We start from the raw sequence: 22,987 nt of genomic DNA, 5'->3' as shown, positions 1-22,987 counted from the left end.
CAAGCTAAATATAACAGAGGCAAATGGGAAGCATAGTGTGGTGTGGACCTTTTTTTTAACAACAGAAAAAGACAATGTCAGGTGTCATTCGTGTGGTAAAGTTTTTCGCTACTGTGGCAAATTTACAGACACACATGAAAAAAGTTTACCCTACAGAGATTAGTGAGCTCAGCCGGGCATAAAAACAAATGACTGTTCCTGAACAGAAATCTTTTGTCACGATGGCAACGGAGTCAAAAGTGCTTGTTTGTTACATTGATTATACTTATGGCGTGGCACGGCGACTGAGTAGTTAGCACGTCCCGACATAGTTCTGGGGTCATGGCTTCGAATCCCATCTGGAGTTTGCATGTTCTCCCTGTGCTTGCGTGGGTTTCCTCCGGGCACTCCGGTTTCCTCCCATTTCCCAAAAACATGCGTGTTTGGTTAATTGGCTGTTCTAATTCGTCCCTAGGTGTGAATGAGCAAGTGAATTATTTGTCTCTTTGTGCCCTGCGACTGGCTGGCAACCATTTCAGGGTGTCCCCTGCCCACTGCTCAAGGATAGCTGGGATGGTCTCCAGAACCCCCGCGACCCTACTGAGGATAAGCGGTGCAAATAATGGATGGATGGATGATTTTTATGGTTCGACTCTCTTGACTTTTGTTCTGTAACCACTAATGTAGAGTAACTATTATATATTTTTAAACGGTTTAAAGGCTTTTAGATTGTAGTATTTACACTATTTGTACTCTCTGATTTTATTTTCAATATATTGTGCAACGGAAAATATAGTTGACATGTTGACATTTTTATATTTGTATATTCGTTACATTGCCGCTTTATTATTTGACACTCACGGCTATTGTTCTAAAACAGTTGTAATAGAAATATTTATATTATCTTTTTCTATATAGTTAATTTTGACTTGTAGTGATTTAATAAAACATGAAAACATTTTATTGCCTAAAATCTTTTTTTGTGTGTTTATCCTAAATATAGACCAACTCAAGGGGGAGGCTTCAATTATTCATTGATCATGTGTCGGGACCAGAACGTAAACAGGACCCAATTGCGTAACGTTTACCACAAGTTTTATTGAAGGAAAGAAGAAGGGCTGCTCCCACGATCCGGTGTTCGCTGGACGCGGGAAGCAAGTTGCTCTCGTACTCGGACTGTGATCCGAACGCGGAAGTGGATCTTCCGTAGCAAGCGATGGCGGTGTCAGGGAGGGAAAAATTGGTCGGTAGCCGGGACTGGGAGAGCAAGGCATGGTAGGGGTCGGAAACGAGTCGTAAGCCAGGACGGGAAACTAGACGTAGTTGGGAACGAAAACGGGCCGTAAGCCGGGAAGGGAGAGCAGACGTGGTCGGGATCAAAACAGGTCTTAGCCGGAGACAAATGGGAGCAAAAACGGGACGGGTGGGAGTCAGGATCGAAAAAGGCTTGCCTTATATACACAGAGGTTCGCAGACGGACTTACAACAGGGGATTGACAGGACTGGGTTTAAATAGGGAACGGGAGCGAATCAGAGCCCGCCGCGGTTGGTGCCAAATGAGCGGGCACAGGTGAATCACATCGGTAATCATGACATCATGACATTTCTAAGGAAAATGTAACGGTATTTGATCCGCATCGATTGTTGCTACCATGTGTTAATCTTGGATCAGACCAATACTAAAATTTGCCTACCCCTATAAGTCACATCATGCCAAAAAATCAGCTGCAGTCCTAAATTGAATCGCGCTGTTAACCCTTATCACATTGTGTTTTAAGTGTAATTGTAATTGTCACTGATCTGCATATTTATAGGGTAAAATTGTCATCAATAGAAGACACAATATTTATAAACCAAACCTAGGCAGATACGTGAGAGGGAATTGGAAAGGGGTGACTGTTCATTAGGATGGAATACTAATTCATCAATCTTTTCAGGTAATGATAGAGCTTGTTCTCCTGCATTTGTGCTCATTGTGTGCAGCAGTTACTTTGATGAAAGTCTGAGTTTCTAGATGATTTTAATTGGGTCCCTGTCTCTACTCTACGCTTACGCTGTGTCTCCTGAACTCTTGATTAATTAGAGCTACGGAAATGGTGACATCACGAGATTTATTATATGCGCTTTTGCTGTATTTCAATTGAAGATCTCGTTTTGGAAGCACGTACAATCAAGGATGGGAATTGTTAAGTAAGTCACGGTCTTTTTTCCAAAAATGTTTCCAAAATACTACATATATCATTGAAAAATAAACACCCAAAATATACATCTTGCAGCAGGGTAGAGTTTAAAAAAATACAAAGATGGAGAAAATGGGAGTGAAGAGGGATTTAAATTCAATTGTCTCTACTTCATGTCGTCTTTTTCGGTGAAACTAATACGAGCAGTGTTGCATTGCCTTCCATTGCCTTGTCGTCTTTGAGTATCCCATTGTTTTTTCCAAAAAGTTTCAAAAGTCCACAAAACAAATCCAATGAAGTGCAACCTAGTGACAATATTGAATGTTGAATGATTTTTGCGACCAAATCCATGTCAATTCCTTCATATGCAACAGAAAAAATGAATTAATACAGATAAAACCTCAGTGGATTCTTTAAGATCCCCAATGCCTATCACAGATAGACACGGTCCGACAGTTTATGGATGTATTATTCCAACTCCCATCTTTTTTATCTTCCCTCCCAGATTACCACCTTCTCATGTGTCCGCTCACAAGCACGCGAGCGCTGCTCTTCATTCCCTGGAGGGCTCCTGTGTTTTCAAAGTAAAGACCACTTAGAAAATGGCCTTAGGCATCTGAATACCAAAGTGTGCTGTGTTGCATATTAGAACGCTCTCTACAAAACAGGAACTTAAACACTCAGTACCTTATCTCTTCCCCCAACAACACCCCAAACACCCCAGAACAGTGGGGAAGGAGGCCATATGGAATAGATAGTCTAGGGACTTGACCACATTAGGAGGCACTCTTTGAGATGTGCCGATTGTTAGACCTTGACGGTATAAGAGTAGAGGCGAGTTAAATATTTTATTTGGGAAATGTCCGAAAATTACAAGTTAGATCCATTACCATTTAAGTAACACAATTTTCGAGGGAAATTACTGAAACAGTATTCTTATAAATTGTATTTAAATGCTTCAAGTATCTGGGGATCAAGAATCATTAGTTTTATGCAGAGGTGGATAGAGTAGATAAAAATGTTACTCAAGTAAAAGTACTCTTACTTCAGAATAATATTACCCAAGTAGAAGTAAAAGTAGTCATCCAAATACTTAATTGAGTAAAAGTAAAGAAGTATTTGGTGAAAAAAAAAGTCCTGAGTAACTGTAGCAAAGTCGTATGTATTGATTTTTTTTTTAAACAACCAATCAGATCATCCAATTATCAAAGTCCATCTGATCAACAGAAAAATACATTTAATTTAAAAGTAGATTAAAATTATCAACTTAAATTCAAGTGCTTTAATAAACAATGAAATAAAAATAGTATAAATTAAATGATAATAATAATTATTAAATATTAAATAACAATTTAAGCCCATATACACCAAGTATCACATTTAAAGCCCAATACTTATCCTAACAGGCTCTGCAAGCAGAACAACAAGCGAGCCCATGAACTCCAACAAAGGAAGCTTTGCATATTGTAGCTGGTGTTTTGCACTCTTTTAAGGGGAACGTACTTTTGATGTGAGGCCAAGGGTGCTCCTCCTCTTCTGGGTTTTCATAGTCAGTATTGCCAAGTGACATTTTCAATCGGTTTCATCCGGAAACAACTTTTTCCCCGCTGAAGTTAAATATATGGTCACAGGGCTGCTCAATTAATTGGTAAACTATGGTAGAGCCTGGCGGAGTTCTTCATCAAAATAAATGCGCCTTAGCGGAGACAGACAGACATTTACTTATGTGGAGGGGATTTATTAAGTAACAAAGTAATAACTTCAATGTTGCCTAATGTAGCGGAGTAAAAGTACCGTTATTTTCATAAAATGTACTCCGTTACTAACTGTGGTTTTATGATATTAACTTCTTTTGTAAATGACAAAAAGTTGGTATAACTTTTCTTGTTGCTCCGAAAAAACAGAGTAGCCTGTTTTGCAAATTGTTATCCGGCATTGAACCCAACTAATGTCTATCTTAGTTGTGTGCATTTAAAATACATTTTATATTGTAGCGTCACGTCATGGTTTGACGCAATAACAAAATAAGAAAAACTTTCAGAAAACACATTGTCGTCTTTGGTATGACAAGCAAAACGGCCCGGCATTGCCGAGTCAAGATTGGGTTTGGCTGCTTTGCGGGGTCAGTGATCCGAAGTATTCATTCGGTATCGATAATATAGATATTTGGATCGATCCGCCCACCCTTAATCTGAACCGTAACATCAGAAAGGAAACATTAGCTTCAATGTGTCACAGTATCAAGATTCTGAAAGATAATGTACATCTTATTCTTGCGTATCCTTTACTTTTCTAAAGAATACATTTGGGTTGACATGACAACATGGAAAACAGCAACTTCGAGAGACGTACCAGAAGATGAAATGTTTTGGTAGCAAACATCTAGCCTTCCTTTTATACGCGTACATACGTTGTTAATGATCACAAGCTTCATTCAATCTCATAGTCAAGTAAATGAGGTTTGATCAGATACGCGAGCAGGCAGCCGGCTCACAATGTGTCACTGGCGTCATGTTCGTATTGAAACAAAAACAATGCTATTAACAAACCAAGAAAGACAATCCCTTCTCACAGTCAGGAGGAGAAGACGATAATCTAAATTATTAATGACCACTCCTTTGTGACAACTTTGTCATGGTGTTTGGTAAAGAAAGCAAGCCAGAGCTGTCACTCCCATGTCAGGCTACCCCTGTTTTTTTTTTAATAGCTTTTGCTTCTGTAAATAGCTCCTGGAGACATTTCAGCACTTTAATAGATAGTGTGGCTGCTGCTTTTCAAAATATGATGCATACATTTAGTAGAGGTATGGCATTATTAAAATAATGCATTCAGGAAATGGAGCTTTATGTTGCATTATAACCTCTGGAGGCTTGTTATTGGACATTAATATGTAAGATATATCAACAAAAGCAATAAAATATAACCCATGTAAAGGTTATGTTTTAACACTTTTTCCGTTAAGTATTAGTCACTGCCTTTAATCGATGTAATGCTTGGAGCATTTTGTGGAAGAACTTTTGAAACATGTAAAAATACAAACAGCGCTTCTGCACCTACATTAAAATCTGTCACAACTATGTAAAAAGGCCAGGTCTTAGTGATACGATAAAAAACATAAATCACTTTGAAAACATTTTCGGCATTAGTGTAACCTATAATCTTAACCATTTTAAAAATGTTATCCTTCTAAAACCAATTTTAACTATCTAATCATTAATATAAGAATTTTATGAAAATATATGAAAATAAGATAAGAGTAAAAGAACCAAATCATGCAGGTATACGATAAAATTCTTATAACGAAAATTCAGCGTGTGATTAGTTAATGTGTCTGCTGATTAACCTCAAATTAATTTCAACAGTTGAAATAATCTTTTTTAAATGGACAGTGTGTATTGGTTGACCACTTCGTTTTGGGTTCTCATCAATGGCGGAGTGTGTCGTTTGCCCTTACGCCTTTACTCTAGTCTAAATTAGTCTAATTGTCAGTTCGTTTCCAGGGATTCTGTGTTGATGATTTTTAATTTGTTAACTATAAAATATGTATATGTATTCAAATCAATATCATTTTTCTTCAATCAAGTTATTTTATCACTAGAAGGCGTTAAACAATACACACTGTCCCTGTAAGATGTTTGAGAGTGATTGCTTTATTCTTAACCAAGCCAAATCCCCGGTTTCAAAACAGCTATTTATACTTGTGCAACCAAATTACTGCATTTGCAAATATCACAACTATTTAATTCTGAACGTTGTTCTAAAAACGGAAGACTTTGGTTTCACATTTGAATCCACAAAATCATAGGTCATCGAGTAAAGATCTTATTGGGAAACTCACATTTGTATTTTGTAATCAAATCATGACCTTTGTCTTGGGAAATAAAGAAGCTGGGTAAAAAGTAAGACACGTGGACACATTTTCTAGGAGAAAAAGCCAACATTTGTCTCTTCTCTCTATTTACTCTTATCAATGGACCAGCTAGCCTTTCCCTTGGCATGAGACTGAGGCACACATCTAACAATAATCAACAGAAGTTTTCTTTGTGCTTTTGGTGATGTGTTTACCCCCCACACGTTCCACTTTGGTTGACCACTGCTTTTTATAACAAACGAGAGCTGCTGTTGTTGTTGTTTAATAAATCCAGAGGTGAGGCAAAGCAGGCATGTGATCAGTCATCCTGTCAGGATCTTGGCTTCTGATTATCACCCAGCATATTGCTGGTGGAGGCTTTAATCTGCCACAGCCGCCTGCCTAAGTCACGGCCCAGTAGACAAGTTGGGGAAAAGGTCACATTTCATGCCTGTTGAAAATGTGTATCAGCCAGAAAATGGGATTGGATTTTTTTTTAATGCAAGTGAACATTTTTTATTCATTATTTTTCTTTATCAAATCCATTTGAAACTTTTTGACAAGAACATGAGAGTCAAGAATTGATCAAAGTATAAGTAAGAGAGGATAGCGGTGCACTGAGTCTGAGACCAGTAGCAAAAACTGGTTCACCCGTCACACACTCGCCTGTGGGCCTCGTTTACAGACTTCAGAACAGATCTTTATTTACAACACAGGACTCGGAAACAGCTGATCAATCCATTTAGCCTTAGGCCACTGATTTGTTCGTATTTACTACAACAGGCAAAGAAAAGCCAGGGTCTTTTTTCCTCTTTCCTTCCTATTGATCTGGCGCTTAGAAAATCTGTCCTGCTGTCTAAACTCTATTGATCCTTCTCTCTCAACACCAACCTCTCACAGAAGCAGTGTGGAAAAGGGACTGGATGAATTGAAATTTCATTTCCAACAACTTGTTCTTGTCTTTGTGACCCTTCATTTCTTGTTCCACACCTTTTTTATTTTGACACACTTAACCAGATCCTCTCCACCAGACTACAGGAAACTGAGTGATGCCAGACTTTTTCTTCGTTCACATGGTCAAATCCACATCCAGGTTCGCGCGACGCGAGAGGTAAAAATAAGACATAAGCAGTTTTTATTACTTATTAAGACAAATAAAATAAAACACAATCTTGTGCAATGAGCAATTTTACCAGTTCACAAGTGCTCTTTCACAATGGCTGAGAATCAGTTCTATACCAAAGGGGCAAAACACAGCTGGTTATGACTAAAACAAAACGTGTCAATGGGAAATTGTCCTTTTGGGAGTGAATGCTGCAGGTGGTTTAATACATCTCCAGGCCTCCCTCCCAACAGTAAACCAGAACACTACTTGTAACAACGGAGAGATGGTTCATGGTGAACTAGGTAAATAACAACATTTGAATACATTGGTACCTCTACTTAGGAATTTAATTTGTTCTGGGAGTAGAGACACATAATGTATGTAAATGCCCTAATCCGTTGTAAGCTCTGCAAAAGTACAGTACTGTATGAGGTTTTTTTAATAAATCATAAAAGTGCCTCAGAACATGAAACAAATACATTTTAAAATTAAATTACTGCACGATACATTAAACGAGAGGCACATAATCTATAAAACGAAGACTAAAGGAAATTATGAAAACATTCATTTACCTTTTATTTGAAAAACTGATCCAATGACGTCTTCTTTTGCCGACTTTTGACAAAGCTTGTCAACACTTTTTCCAGGTGATTCCACAAATTCGAGACTCTATCAATTTTTTCTAAAATGTTTTTAATTTGGGCTGATTGAATGATGGCTGTGTCTTGCCGGAAACCCTCCTCCTCTTCTGTGAACTCTAAGACAGTGACACACCGGATGAAACGAAATGATATGAAATGATCTGCATTTATATAGCGCTTTTCAAGTCAATGAAGACTTCTCAAAGCGCTTTACAATGTGCTTCACACTTACCCGTATATTATAGCGGCCGTGCAGCCATGCAAGGCGCCAACCTGCTTATTGGGGGCATTAGGCATTCGGTGTCTTGCCCAAGGACACTTCGACATACAACACGTAGGAGCCGGAAATCGAACCTGCAATCTCTTGATCCCAAGACGAGTGCTCTACCTCCTGAGCTAATGCCGCTCCTGAGCGAATGCCAGGCATATTTGAAGCAATAGCCAGTTTGTTTACGTTGGGGAAACTCTGGGAATGGCGAATAGCAGTGCCTACTGTACTGTATTTTTGACTTCGTAACTAGAGGCAATAGTTTCCCGTTCAGGTACTTTGTAACCCGATACTTTCGTGTGTAGAACCATTCATGAGTAGAGGTCCCATTGTATATGATTAATCATAAGGTGCATTAATTTCCACTAAAGATTAAGCTGATTAAAATAATGATATATAACTATATACAACTAGAAATCTGAAACAACTATTACTATATTTGACTATTTATTCAGTGACACATTACGATATTAGAGCAGATCTTTATGTTGACGCCTATAGCAAGGACTAAACAATACTAGGATGTGTGCATATAAAGTGTTTGTGTTTAAGTTAGGGCTGGGCAATATGAGCTCAAAATTATAAACCAAAATAGTTTTCAATCTTTTTAATGGATAAGGATAGGCGTTCGAAAACCGAGGTTCCACTGTAATATTTTCTTCTAACACATTACAGTACTGTCATAAAGATGTGCAGATTGATCAAAGACTAGTTTAGAAAATCATAACTATGACTATAACCACATATTAGGTTATCATTATCATACTGATGATCCCTTGTGTTTATTATCTACACTTTACTGTCAAAAGCAGATTTAGTTATAATTAATATAAATCAGCCTCCACTCCATTTTAAGACCCCTAATACCAATCCTAATTGTAATAACACATTTTAATACATTAGCGTTAACACTATTGTCACTGGTATTGTGATAAAGATGATGACTCCATTTACGATTAAATTATGTTTGTGTTCCCTGAAGGCACATATTTGGCTCGGTCGTTGGCCAAACAACACGGACGGGTGACACTGATAAAGACAAACACGAAAACACCCCGGTGTGTTGCGCCTATAAAACGCTCCATCTGAATTGCATATCTGCCTCGCCGCCGAGCTTGTCATAAGCTGTATTAAGAAAAATGGTCGCCTGTTTTGACACAAATTGGAAAATGACATTTAGAAAATGGCCGCAGCCGTGGAAATTAGAGATATTAAAATTATACATCAGTGTCCGCAGAGCAGGTTGGAATGGGCTGTGCAAGAGCTCCTACTTGTGTTTTTTCCTTGCTCATCCTCAGCTTTATGTCTCTTTTTCCTAATCTCGCACACTTTTCTTTTACCGGAGGGGATGTGAGGTCAAAGCCCAGGAAAAGTGGTTTTTAAATGCACCAACACATAAGTTTGCCCCACAGGGATGGAGAAAACATCCAGTGTGTTTGTGAAGCCACTGTTGAGTGTCACATCATCTCATTGGACTTTCCAGCAGTAACCTGCAAATGGATCATCTCTCAAGTGTGATATGCATTACACAAAAGTGAGTTGTGCTTACACCATTAAAAAATGAAGACACTTTCAGTCCCCTGTATATTTGCTCAGTATTGTTCTTCTGTCTTTCTCCTTCCCTCTTTATTTCCATCGGTAACATTTTTACTCTCTTTGCTCAAAAAATAGATACACCAAAAAATAAACTCATTGCAAGTGGCAGCGAATTTTTGCCAATTTGACGCATTTCTGAAGGCTTACAGAAAATGTTGTTCTGTAAACCTATAGTCAAAAGACATGTCAAAAGAAAGCTCGAACCCTCATCTTTCATTAGAAAAAAAAAGTATGTTTCTAACTTTTACCATGGTTTAGTAAACAACAGTTAAACATTGCTAAGTTTCTTGAAAATACTGGTTGTCAAGAAAACCTCTAAGAAATACGGCTTTTCGGAAAATAACTTTCACTTGGGTGCTATATTTTTGTTTCCATTGTTGATAGCTCCAATATCTCAAATGTGTGGAGTTGAGGAAACAATATACAAAACAAAAAAAATGTTTGGCAATGATCGATAAGTACAGACTTAACCAAAGAGAAGTACCAAGGGGTCGAGAAACAAACGCTGGAAGGAATATCCAAGTGGCAAGCAAGAATCTGACAGCCTCTGCCGTCAGCAAAGTCCTAAAATCCAGGGTCTCAAACTTGCAGCCCGGGGAGGGGGGCGGTTAATTCCTTTCTGCTGGATGATAGTTTGAGGCCCTAATATGAAGATTTAAAAGGACAATGTGTATTTTCTAACAGCTCATTTTCGTAGCAAAAAAAGATTATTCATTAAAAAAAAAAAAAAAAAACGTATATCCATTATCTGCACCGCTTATCCTCAGTAGGGTCGCGGGGGTGCTGAAGCCCATCCCAGCCATCTCTGGGAAGTGGGCAGGGGACACCCTGAACTGGTTGCCAGCCAGTTGCAGGGCACACAGAGACAGACAACTCACTCAACTAACTCATTAGACAACTCACTCGCTCTTTCACACCTAAGGACAATTTGGACCAGCCAACCGACCTGGACTGCATGTTTTTGAAATGTGGGAGGAAACCGGAGTGCCCGGAGAAAACCCATGCAAGCACATGGAGAACATGCAAACTCCACACAGGAAGGTTCGATCTCATGATCTCAGAACTGTGCCGCAAACGAGCTAACCACTGCGCTGCCGTGCTGCCTAAAATGTATATATATATTTTTTAAAATACGTAAAAATAATTATTATGATATAAGACATTTTGTACAATACTAGTAGGTCAAGAAATGTATTTCTTATACATGACATGGGCTTCAGCCAGAAGAAGCTGACATAATTGCCATCTTGCTGCTACAGGTACTCAAAAAACAAAAATCTTGGGAATGTATGGGTAAAAACAATAAGAAAAATGATGTAGTTTGGTCTCTTAGTTTGTGTCGTTCCTTGTGCTTCATAGGACTTTTTTTTAATAACTTTTTATTCCTCACACTTGTTTTTTTGTTGCACTACAAAACACAGCGACATCTAGTGGTCAAATAATACCGTCCCCTTTAATGTAAGTGCAGCCCATACAAATTATTACTTAATTTATTACTGATTGATTGTTTTGTGTTCATATTAGTTCTTATTATTTTTTATTTTTAGATCATTCTTTTGTAGTGTTTTTCTTTTTTACTCTAATTGAGAACACTGGAATGTTTTCATCAAAGCGTTCCTTGTGGGACAACCCGATTTGGTCCAACCTAACCCAGGCCCAAACTTCGGCCATTTCAAGTAAATTGAGTTTGAGAGCCCTGCCCTAAAGGTGCAATTCAGAATTTTGAAGTTTTCTGCATGCTCACATCATCTTCTGGCTTAAGTCATCCTTGCAGCCTCTTTCAAGCTGCTTGTGTGGTGCGTGAAAGTACTTGCATTTCTTAAACGTTCTTGAATAAACGCCACCATTTTCATTTTGGGAATTTGGGATGTGTGTTTGAAATAATTTAAGACAATGCTTTTCTTACCATCACCATTTTCAAGCAACACAAACGGAAATCTGCGAGAATGAGCATGAAATCATTCTCCAACCCCCGCCACCCTTTCCTGCTTCTTGTTGTGTTGTCAGAAGATACAGCTCTGATAAAAGTAAGATTAAAAACATCCATCCATCCATCCATTATCTGCACTGCTTATCCTCGGTAGGGTCGCGACGGTGCTGGAGCCCATCCCAGCTATCTTCGGGCAGTGGGCAGGGGACACCCTAAAATGGTTGCCAGCAAATCGCAGGGCACCCAGGGACAGGCAATTTGCTCGCTTATTTACACCTAGGAACAATTTGCACCAGCCAATTAACCTAACATGCATGTTTTTGGAATATGGGAGGAAAATGGAGTGCCCGGAGGAAACCCACGCACGCACAGGGAGAACATGCAAACTCCACACAAGGGTTTCGATCTCATGACCTCAGAACTGTGTCGCACACGCGCTAACCACTGCACCGCCGTGCTGCAGATAATAACATATGGAAATTAAATTATAAAGGCTCTTTGAACTCAATCTGGCATTGTTAACACATACTTAATAGAGAAAGCATTCTACTTCCAACTTTTTCAGGCCATTTCAAACGACACACCCCACCTAGAAATACTCGATTTTCTGAGTAGTTAGGTGCTGGTGATGAGGCACAGGTGCGGGGTCCTCCAATCCCTCTATCTGGTGGCGCCCTAGAGAGTCGTGGCGTGCTAGAGCCTAACAATGTTTTTTCTTGACTTTCTTGGGTTCCTACTCATATTTTCAGTGTTGAATAAATTGCAGTCTAAAAGTCTAAAACCCAATGGCTCTTAATTGTGAGTGAATGGCTGAGATTATAAGGAACATAGCAGCAAATGTGTCTGAATGTTTAATCTATTCGTAATATGCTACTTTGTAACTTTGTCTTGATTTCATTTTTGTTGTACTTTTCAATTTTCCATACAGGAGAGTGACGAGGAATGTTTTAACCTGTTGACCTTCCCTTTTCTCTTGGAAAGGACAATTACGTTCCCATTTAAAAAGGAGCGCTTGCACACTGTTTGTTTGTTGCCTTCAGGATGGAGGTCAAAAGCCCTTGAAGTGTGTGCGGAAGAACATTCATTCTTCACGGCCTCGGAGAATGAATGTTGTATTCGCATATGCTGGTCAAATATTTAGAGAATGGTCCACAATAATCCTTCATGGCCGTGTGTGACGGGAGGTCATTCATTTTAAGAGCAATCACTTTCTATGGATGGCTTCACATATGGTCTTTCCAGCTTGAAATTTAATTTCCTTCGCAACAGCAAATTGTGTTCACTAGTGCCCCTTCAAGCTTGCCATCACCTCTGTATAATTCCTTTTACATAGTATCTCTGAAATGTCAGAGAAAGATTGAAATATCTACTGACTATTACTCTTGTGCCTGTGTAATTGGAAATGTGAGACAAACAAGCAAACAAAACCTTGGATCTCTGTCTTATTCAACAGCTATTGTTGATGTTGTATAATACTCTTCATCTTTTGGTTATGCCTAAAGGGATTTCAAAGACCATCAATGGTTGAAAATTGGGACTTGACACTTCCTAGCTATGATGTATAAAATTGGATTTAGTTTTTTCACAAAGTAGATGAACATCAATTATTAGTAGTTTCAGATGACAGGGATATTTTTAGTACAGTTAGGGTGGGGAATTATGTAATTTTAGAATGGCTCCAATCCTAGTCAATACGTTGTAGTATCGGTCGATTCCGATATCACACTTTTTGCTCATTGAATACCGGTAATTGAACATTCTCCTGTTGAGTTTGTTTCTGTATCAAACATGAATGTTTTCGTAGTGCAGTGGTTAGCACATTTGTTTGATACGCAAAAGTTACCCGGTTGAAGACTAGATGGAAACATATGTTGACCTGGAGAGCGATGGGCACAACCAGGCTGTACTTGCTTCAGACACACTGCTGGAAATGGTGCTCCTACAACCTTACTGGTAAGGGATCCAACCAACCAAATAATATGTTGTAAAAACAGTTAGTAACAGTATAAAAGATTTTTTTTAAATATAAACTACAATTGTTTAAGAGAGTCAACCCCCCCAAAAAAAACATCAATGTAAAAAAAGGAGCCCCTTTGCTTTGTTGCCATGGTGACAATCGATTTACAGTTTTTTGTCCAGGAACACTAACAAGCATACATATCTGTTTGCCACTCATTTCTCTCTGTTAGGTGAACTATTTTTAATGTGTTTATGTAAATTTGCCACAGGAGGGGATTACTTTAACACACAAATGACACCTAGCATTGTTCTTTTCTTTCATTTCCACATCGCGCTGCACTTTCCATTGGCCTACATTTTTAGTTTCTGGTAGGGACGGGTGCATAGATTTGGCATTTTCTTCTGCCTGGCAGGTAGGATGCAGCAGCAGGGAGAGTTGCTGAAAAGTGTGCCTGTAACTCATGCAAAAGGTAAAACTGAGGATGCTGAGAGAGAGAAGGGCTGCTACAAGGAGTGGCGCTTTGAAGAAATTAGTGGAGGTGTGAAGTATAAATCCCACAATATCATCGATCCGATCCAAGTACTTGCTTTAGATTTATCTGCCTACCCCTAGAATACAGTACTACATCAGTAATCTATTGTGATGATATTTATTTTAATCACTGAATACAAAAAAAAAAAGTCAGAGTAAAAATCTCGCCCTCCTGCCTTCATTGTTCAGTTTACAGCATCTGGATGCGCACATTCATTCACATGTAACCTGTGAATATATCGAGAGATTCAGTGGGCATTGTGCAAATGCATTTAAGATCCTTTCAAATGTTGAGTACACTACCATATGCTAATTTTGCTAGATTATTCAGTTCATAGCAAGTGATTAGCTAGTGAACATCAGCCTCTAAACAACATTGTTAAAGGAGTAAATCTGGTTAGTTCGTACAACCCCCTCGCATGAAAAAAACAAGACATCACATCATTTTGACAGGCTAGTCAAATTTGCCAGGGGTTCACGTTTGTGCAAGGAAAGTGTGTCATTTGAGTTGAGGTGTTTTTACAGAGCACGCAATAAACCAACGGCCTTCAAAGCACAACGCTTATTGCTGAGTGCCTCTAGGGTGGTTGGCCGAGATTACTCTCAAAACAAAGTGCGGACAGGTTGATTAATTGAAGGGTCCACGGAGGTGCACACCACAGTATATTATCACGCCAGCCAACACTCGCTCATTTCATCCGTGGTGGACTTTTATGGGCTGATCTTGCCACTGTATGAGTTTGTCACTTCATAAAAGTGATGCCACCTTCTCTTCAGGTGTCAGTTTTGCAAAAACGTATCAGCTCTCTGGCAGACGTGTTGTTTTAATGACGTTTGTGAGGTTCTCTGGTGCACGCAATACATAGATGATTGAAGGTCAAGGTGCAAGGTTTTCGACAAGAGGTTCTATTCTATTGTTTAGAACCATAAGATGACTATTGGAGAAGAAACTGGAGTGTGATACACTCGAGAAGTTTTATGCAATTATACTACCTGAGTGCTTAATAACCTTTTGAAGCATCTACTGGACTGAGCTTCTGTTAAAATTGTGTTCCAGTTCCAGTGTAACCTTAAGAGAGCCTATCCCTGGCTTTGCTCAAAATGTTGGAGTTGGGTGGATGTTTTTAGTAATGGAACTTGCAGGATCTTCTTTGTTTGTTTTTTTAACATTAATCTTCAAATGTGTTGTGTAAGAACCAAACTCAAATTGGCATAAAAACTACCACATTCCAAAAACATGCATGTCAGGTTATTTGGCAGGTCCTCTTAGTCCCAAGGTGTGAATGGACAAGTGACTTCTCTGTCTCTGTGCCCTTTGACTAGCTGACAACCAGTTCAGGGTGTCCCCTGTCACTGCTCGAAGATGATTGGGATAGGCTCCAGTACACCCCACCACCCTTGTGAGGATAAGCAGTGTAGGAAATGAATGAATAGATTGTTATTGCAGATCAACATCTAAAGAAAAATGTTAAAAGTAAAACTACCCTAAACTGTTATCATACCAGAAAGGAAATGAGTAATGTTCAGGACATGCCACATAGAGTAGGTAATCATGTTGTTTTTTATTGTTTTGGAATGTTACATTGTACTGAGCTGAAGTAGTCTCTAACCAGAGAGATGGTGGTGGACTTCAGGAGAACCAGAACTCACCCGGTTCCTGTAACCATCAAGGGAGAATGTGTAGAATTTGTCCAGACCTACAAATACCTGGGTGTGCAGCTGGACAACAAACTGGACTGGACTGCCAACACAGAAGCTCTATGTAGGAAAGGGCAAAGGCGACTTTACTTCCTCAGAAGGCTGGCCTCCTTCAACATCTGCAAAAAGCTCCTGAAAATATTCTATGAGACAGTAGTGGCAAGCGCCCTCTTCTATGCGGCAGCGTGTTGGGGAGGCAGCGTCAAGAAGAAGGATGCCTCTTGTCTCAATAAACTGGCTACGAAAGCGAGCTCTGTTGTGGGCAAAGAGCTGGACAGCCTAACAACAGTAGCTGAGAGACGAGCACTGAAAAAGCTGAGGTCAATCATGGACAATCCATCGCATCCACTACACAGCAGTATCTATCTATCTATCTATCTAATATTAGTTGTCATTCTTTTCTTAAACGATAAGGAGGCTTTTCACACAGTTCAGTGTTAACTCACCCTCTGATAAAGAGCTAAGAAATCTCATTGAAGACAAATTTGAGAAATTTAGAACAAAGTGGTGGTGTTGCATTTATTAAAAATAAGAATAATATTTAATTTAATACTAAAACTAACATGACAAGTGCAAATGACAATATGTGTATGTTTTACCATATAAAGTAACATGAACCAAAACAGAATTATGATTTTTAGCCATCTATACAGGTCATCTGATAGAAAGATAGATGATTTATTTCAGTACCTAAGAGATGTAATGTAGGAAAGCAACAATGAACAGAATAAATTACAGCTATCCCTCGCTACTTCACTCTTCGGTCTTGCTGTTTAACTGCTTTGTGGATTTTGAATTGATTTGTCTTCATTGACATTGACATCAACATCTTGTGCATCGTTTTCTGAGCAAACAGCACACAGAAAATGTTACCACGTGGGGCAGGTTGGGTGGGCATGACTTTGATAGGCTGATCTACACTGTCAGTCAAAGAGCAGGGCAGACCCCATATCAATGTGTCCATCAAAACAAACTGCCAAAGCACAGCGACAGCTAGTTTTTACCCGCTTGTTTCATTGAAAATAAATTCATCAATTAAATTGGACTGTGAGAAAATTCTGAAGAGCACAAAGGACTAGTGATCACTAGCGGGTGCTCTGCGGATCGTTATCGGGTCTAGGAAGAGACTGAGGCGGCGTCAGCAGAGAAGACAATAGCGAAGCTGCTGGTTCGGCCTACTGCTATGGCAAAGCTGCACAACAACCCTCACAAGTTACCCCTGCGTAGCCTGTATTCAACTAACGCCAGATCCATTACCCATCGAAACGGATGACCTGGAGGTACAACTCAAGGAAACCTCTACATTCGGGACAATTGTATTTTATTCATAGCAGAGACCCAGCTTAATCTGAGGTTCCCAATGCCAGTGTAGAGCTAGCCAACCGCTCTCTAAATCATTTTCTTGCACTCAAAGGAAAAGCCCCCCAATTTCGTTGTACTTTTGTATGAGAATAAGGGCCATTCATTCAACTAAAATCCTGTATTCTGTGTGTTTTATTTGTCGATCTATATTTTTATTTTGTTACAGTGGTATACTCTCAGTCGGTAAGTTTGACACTTGGGGGCTTTTATGAAGGTGCGACGCTACTTCGCAGATTTTCACTTTTCGTGGGGGGTTTCTGGTCTCCATTAACGGCAATAACTGTATGTGTGAATGTATTTCCATTAAAAAAAAAACACAGAAAGAATGAATTTTTGTCAGACGAATTTGGACTGTCAAGTTTTTTCCCGTCAGCCAGCTTTTTCTCTTTTGTCAATTGTTTCATAAAGTTGTTGTTTTTTTAATTCATGGTAACCTTGTTTTTGGAGGAATAGAGGGAAAATAATAAAATGTTAATTAATCTATGGGTGACAATTAACACTAAGTGGGAGTGAAGCAGGAACCCTGCCCTCTGGAATCAGTTGAGGCTGGTGACCTCAAATTAGATTGGGACCTTGGATCTAAACAAGATCTTCAAACTATTCCAGAGTAATTATGAACACGATTCGAGGTGAATGCTGTCGGGTGACGAGGGAATAAGCCGGTGGCGGTGTGCCATACGGTTGCCCTCCTCATCCCCTCATCACATCACATGAAAGGACTCTAATTAACTTCAACACCATATCAGACCACAATCACCAGAACCACAGATGATTTTTTGTCAGTGGCATTCATATGAGCAAGGCATTAAAATGGATAATAACCTTTAAGTTTTTAATTAACATTCTGTGCTTAGAAGGCGTGTTAACAATATGCCTTAATGAGCTTTGAGAAAAGGGAGCACAACAGAGGACAAAGAGCAACTACTGGGACTGTTTGTTGATGCGCTCTTCTTTATTCTAATATAATTCCAATTGTAATCAGTGTTTAACTCCTCATTTCGTAGGGAACCTCACCTCTGCCACCGAAGTCTCAATTGGCTACCAGCACATTAAACAGGCAATCCTTCCTTCATTATCACAAGAGGTAATGAGATGGCTCTTGATGAGGTCGTATAATCTTCAGATTAGTGTGAATTTGTTTTAAATCCTTGTGTTGTTCTTTCAATGTTGCACAAGGCGGGACAAAATCTATTCATTACATTTATAATCCAATTCTTGGTGAATTGTCAGGGGTACCGCCCAATTTTTTTTTTTTTACAATTCATCAGCATGTTAATACTTTTCTTCCAATTTTTGGTATTTACTAGGTTGAGTGATACTGGGAAATTCTAAATTAATGCAATCCAAGTAAATGAATGGTGGTATTGATCAATACAGATTTAATGCCAATTCGATACAGATACTTTTTGCTCATAAATATAATGAACATTACGACACAGTACATATATTTTGGGCACTAAACATTGTGAGTTTTCATTAGATAACTACAATGCAAACTTAAACAGTATGAAAAAGAAATATCAATATTTATATCACAAATGTTTTGGAACAAAAGCCAAGAGAGTCACACAAAGAAGCAGCAGTGTAACGATACAATTTAATCTAGAGAACTAAAATACATTTCATTGCACAATCTTTTGAAAATAAAGTCAGTGATTAAAAAAAATTTGTCTCTCATTGGCTCTGTTGCCAGAGTGACAATGGATTAATAGGCTTTTGTTCAGGAACATGCTTAGATTTTTGGTTACAGCTTGTTGATCTTTTTTCATGTGTTTATGTCAATATGTTGTGTTGCCACAGTACCAGACCACTCTAACACATAAATTACCTGTGGCATTGTCATATTCTGTAGTTGAGAAAAAGTCCACACCACATGGCGCTTTCTGTTTGCCTCATTTTTAGCTTCTGGTAGGGGTAATCACATAGATTTAGCCCTTTCATCTGCCTGTTAGGCAGGATGCAGCAGCAGGCCAGGTGCTAAAAAATTGCCAGTCAGTCATGACTCAGGCTGAGGGTGCTGGGTGAGGAAAAACAAAGACTGCTCAAAAAACTATTGTACTTAGAGCAATCAATGCAATGGGAACTGCATTTCTGCTGTTTTATATATTTTTACTTCCCTTTAGCCGGCCATTCATTTAAATTCCACAGTGTCCTAGCATGTCATACGTAAACCGTCCCAAAACACCATCACTGAGAATTTTGGAGTATCTTGAGAGGAGTTTAATTTGGTTTTGAGCTGTAAGGTCAATGATACATTTCAAAGTGCTACACAAAATGTTTTTACCATCAATATGCAGCTTGCGTTATCTACAGTATACTTATGAGTACCAGTGAAAATGTTTGTGATGTTATTTATTTATGTTGCTCTTTTCAATTATTCATGTGTTTATTTATTCATGGAACAACTAACTGAAATCTGGAATTGGAAAATTCATTTTTGCTGAAGGGCGCTTGGCTCCACTCTATCCAGACAGACACTGAAAAAAAATTGTGTGAGGTTGTGTGCGTGTGTTTTGTTTTTCAAGTAATTGCATATGCAGTACAACTTTTACTTAGACTCACCAGATAATGGCACGAGGGAGAAGCAAAGAAGGCACAAGAGACAAGATAGCTAAATATTATCTGCTGTGTTTGACGTGTTTTATATTCATGCTTCAACATTCTCCTCATGTTAGAGACATAGTGTTTTTAAAAAACGGAAACGTTGAAGTCATGGTGATTTTAAGGGGATTTTTTTTTTTTTTATAAAAATATATATTGCTCAGTATCCCGTGTATTTAGTTTTAAAGACAGCTCGTCCCTAGGTGAGCTAGAGCTTTCCCTGACCAAAGACAGACAAGTACTGGTCATTACTTAATCTCGGGACACTTTTAGAGATCTTATGCATGATCTGAATCATTAAGGTGAGTGGACTTCATACACCCAAAACAGGGTTTGACTTCCAATGTGTGTGTCAAAATGTATTGATATTTATTATCACAACCTGACTCTCAAAACTGAGAATCCAACGCCAAGAAGTAGTTGTATTTCAGTCATTCACAAATTTTACAGAACACACGAGTTTACTTCATAATACCTACCACTGAATACCTTGGACATTTTTGGAGCATCTTTTTACAAATGTTTAATACAAAAAAATTGCCAGATTATGTCTATCAAGGGATATTTTTCTTGCTATTGAGCCGAAAACTGTGACATAATATGTTGGTCTTAGTTAACCCTTAATTTCAATGTTTTACGTATGCCGGTGCAATATCCCCCTAATAGGAGGGGGCTAGAGTCAAGAACACATTCACATTTTTTACTCTTTCTGGGAGATTGATACAGAGGAGGGGATTCCCAGCCCTCTCGCGCAACCTAACTAATGTGTTAATTTCAAAGTAATTTTCTAAATGTGTAAAAATGGTCAAAGGCTTGTGTTAAGCCAAATTGCCTGGAACCATACGCCACTGGTTTTGTGTTGATGTGCCGAAGGCAACGACATACAGGAGGGCTATTGCGCAATTCTTTCTCACATGAATGTAAAATTGTACTCACGTACATGCTGTCTGCACTATGTTTGTTCACTGGTCAAAACAGACACCGCACAAAAAAACTGAAAACTTGTGCCAACACTACCTCATACGAATATAATGGTACTAATGTCTATGTTCTTGCACATGTCGACTGCACTACGTTTACTGCTCACCTTGCACAATGTCTGACCATTTCCTTTTTTCTGCACTATGTTGTCTATGTTTGCACCAATGCATATGCTGACTATTTTTTGCACTATGATGACTTTGTACCAAATGCAATATTGCACAACCCTTACGATACCAACGGTATCACGACAACACTGTATGTAACATCCCACATGCCGACATTTCTTGTGTAAATACCATGTAAATTATAACTATAGCCTTATCCCCCTTGTTTTATAACCTTATCTTCTCTGTTCCTTTATCTTCTTGGCTCATACCTCACTGTGAATGTGTAAAACTGGAGTGTCATGCCCAATTTCGTTGTCACAATATGTTAACCCATTTTGTAACAATGACAATAAAGGTATATTCTCTATTCTCTATTAAAGAACATTGGACAAAAAATGCATAAAAAGAGTAGAGGGAGCAATTACTGTCATTACTTCCCGTGAGAGTAATCCCTTGTTCCAAAAACATCTTGCAATAGTCAACACCAATGAAGTAGACACCTTTATTGGATGTATTTAAATGTATAAATACTGCAGAACAAACCCAATTTACAGCTGCAAGTACTTTTTTTTTTTTTTTTTTTTTTTTTTTTTAATACAAATACATTTCCTCCCAAATCATAATTTCAAAATACTCGTTTTATTGTGCATCTGTATTAAGGGACACGATCTACTTTACATAAACACTTTAATGCCATCATGTGGACAAAATGTTAAACTGAATTTACCTTCCGGTCAGCAAAAATATTGGACCAAAAAAGCAGCCATATTGGACAAATAAAACAGTAAAAGCCTTATAGAAAGTAGATAACTACTCCATCTATATTCACTGGAAAATGTCAATAATGTGTCTTGCTTTGTCCTACAGAAACAATATATTTTCCCAATTTCAAATATGTTTCAGAAAGTGCCAGAGAGCGACTGGAGAGCACCAAAGAGCTGCATTTGGCTCCACCTTTCTTGGCGATAGAAAGTATCTTGGTCTGCCTTTTGCTGCTTTTGTGGGTCCAGGGTGTTTAGTTGACATGATGGCTTTTAGAGAAATTTTAAAATGATAAAGATTTGTGCATACATAATGTAGAATTGTCAACCTGTTGTAGGTATGTGTACAACTCAGACTGCAATGTCAATGACATGCGGGCAGACAAGCAGAAAAGTGGTGGGGCAGCTGTTCGGCCAATCAGAATGCAGAACATAATATACAAATACAATCTGTGAAGTAGCGAAACCGCAATAGTAAAGGGACTACTGTATACAATGTGAAAATTCATTCAATTCATTTTGGATTTGTGTGAATGAGTGCTTAATTCATTATTACAGCCTGTCCGATAGTTTGTGTTGCTGTGTCGCGACAGTTGATCAAATGTGTCACAATTTCCTCTTTCTATATGTCAATAAACAGCGCAGCCTGAAAGCTTTATGAAATGTCAATATAGGATGCGCGTTTTCCCTGCATTGCATGATACTCTCATTTTATCCACTTTGATTGCTTTATGATAAACAGTAGTTCTTTTTCAATTATAAAAATAGATTAAATACATTGATTTTAACGGCCTCATTTAAATTCACCACCCCCCGACATTCTTGGTCCTTATTTTTCACAAATAATCGTAAAGTGTGACAGTCGGGATGACGGGGCCCCGCCGACAATTTGTAATCAAGGCAGCCGTTCAAATTATTTACGGAGGCGAAGTAACAAGTTTTGATGAGTTTGTTCTGCTTCGTGTGCTGATAGATTCCCCGCACTAGAGAGTCAAGTTGCTGACTTGAAGTGCAACGAGATAAAAGATTAAACTGGGGTTTTATTGTATTTATTTATTTATTTATGTCAGCCAATTCTAACAAAGCCAGTGGTCGGTCACCCCTCCTCCACCATCTTCCATCACTGACCTTGGCTGCAAGTGCACATGTATGCGTGCATGCATGACTGTGTGCTTGCATTTTTCTCAACCAAGAGGGTTTATTAATTCTGATTGATGACTCCATTTATGTCTGGAATAACAATTCTCTAATACCCCTCAGTGCCACGTCAGCAGCCATCAGAGCCAAGTATGGAAGTGATATTACAAACAAAATGAGAAATTTGCTATGTGACAAGGAGCTTGATAAAATGGCTTCCATAGTTGGTCTTGATGCATGGAAATGTTATGCTAATGAGTCCACAAGTCACGCAGCTTGGTCGAAAATAAATTGAGA

At 38.7% G+C, this 22,987-nt stretch overlaps 1 long non-coding RNA gene across 3 annotated transcripts in view; it reads left to right on the top strand.

Moving 5' to 3' along the window:
* Positions 1 to 22,987, top strand: part of LOC148367508 (uncharacterized) — a 72,714-nt gene that overhangs the window by 27,259 nt on the left and 22,468 nt on the right. The window contains exon 3 of one of the 3 annotated variants that reach the window (XR_015850202.1): positions 2,665 to 2,743. The exons of the other annotated variants lie outside the window; for them this stretch is intronic. This is a non-coding gene — a long non-coding RNA (uncharacterized LOC148367508). The remainder of the gene's footprint in view (positions 1 to 2,664; positions 2,744 to 22,987) is intronic. 3 annotated transcript variants of the gene reach the window in all.

The sequence above is a fragment of the Urocampus carinirostris genome, chromosome 4 (assembly GCF_059441175.1).
Source record: "Urocampus carinirostris isolate Australia breed hairy pipefish chromosome 4, RoL_Ucar_1.0, whole genome shotgun sequence".
NCBI lineage: Eukaryota > Metazoa > Chordata > Actinopteri > Syngnathiformes > Syngnathidae > Urocampus > Urocampus carinirostris.
Note: the sequence above shows the minus strand (reverse complement) of the source record. Positions and strands in the feature narration are given on the sequence as shown.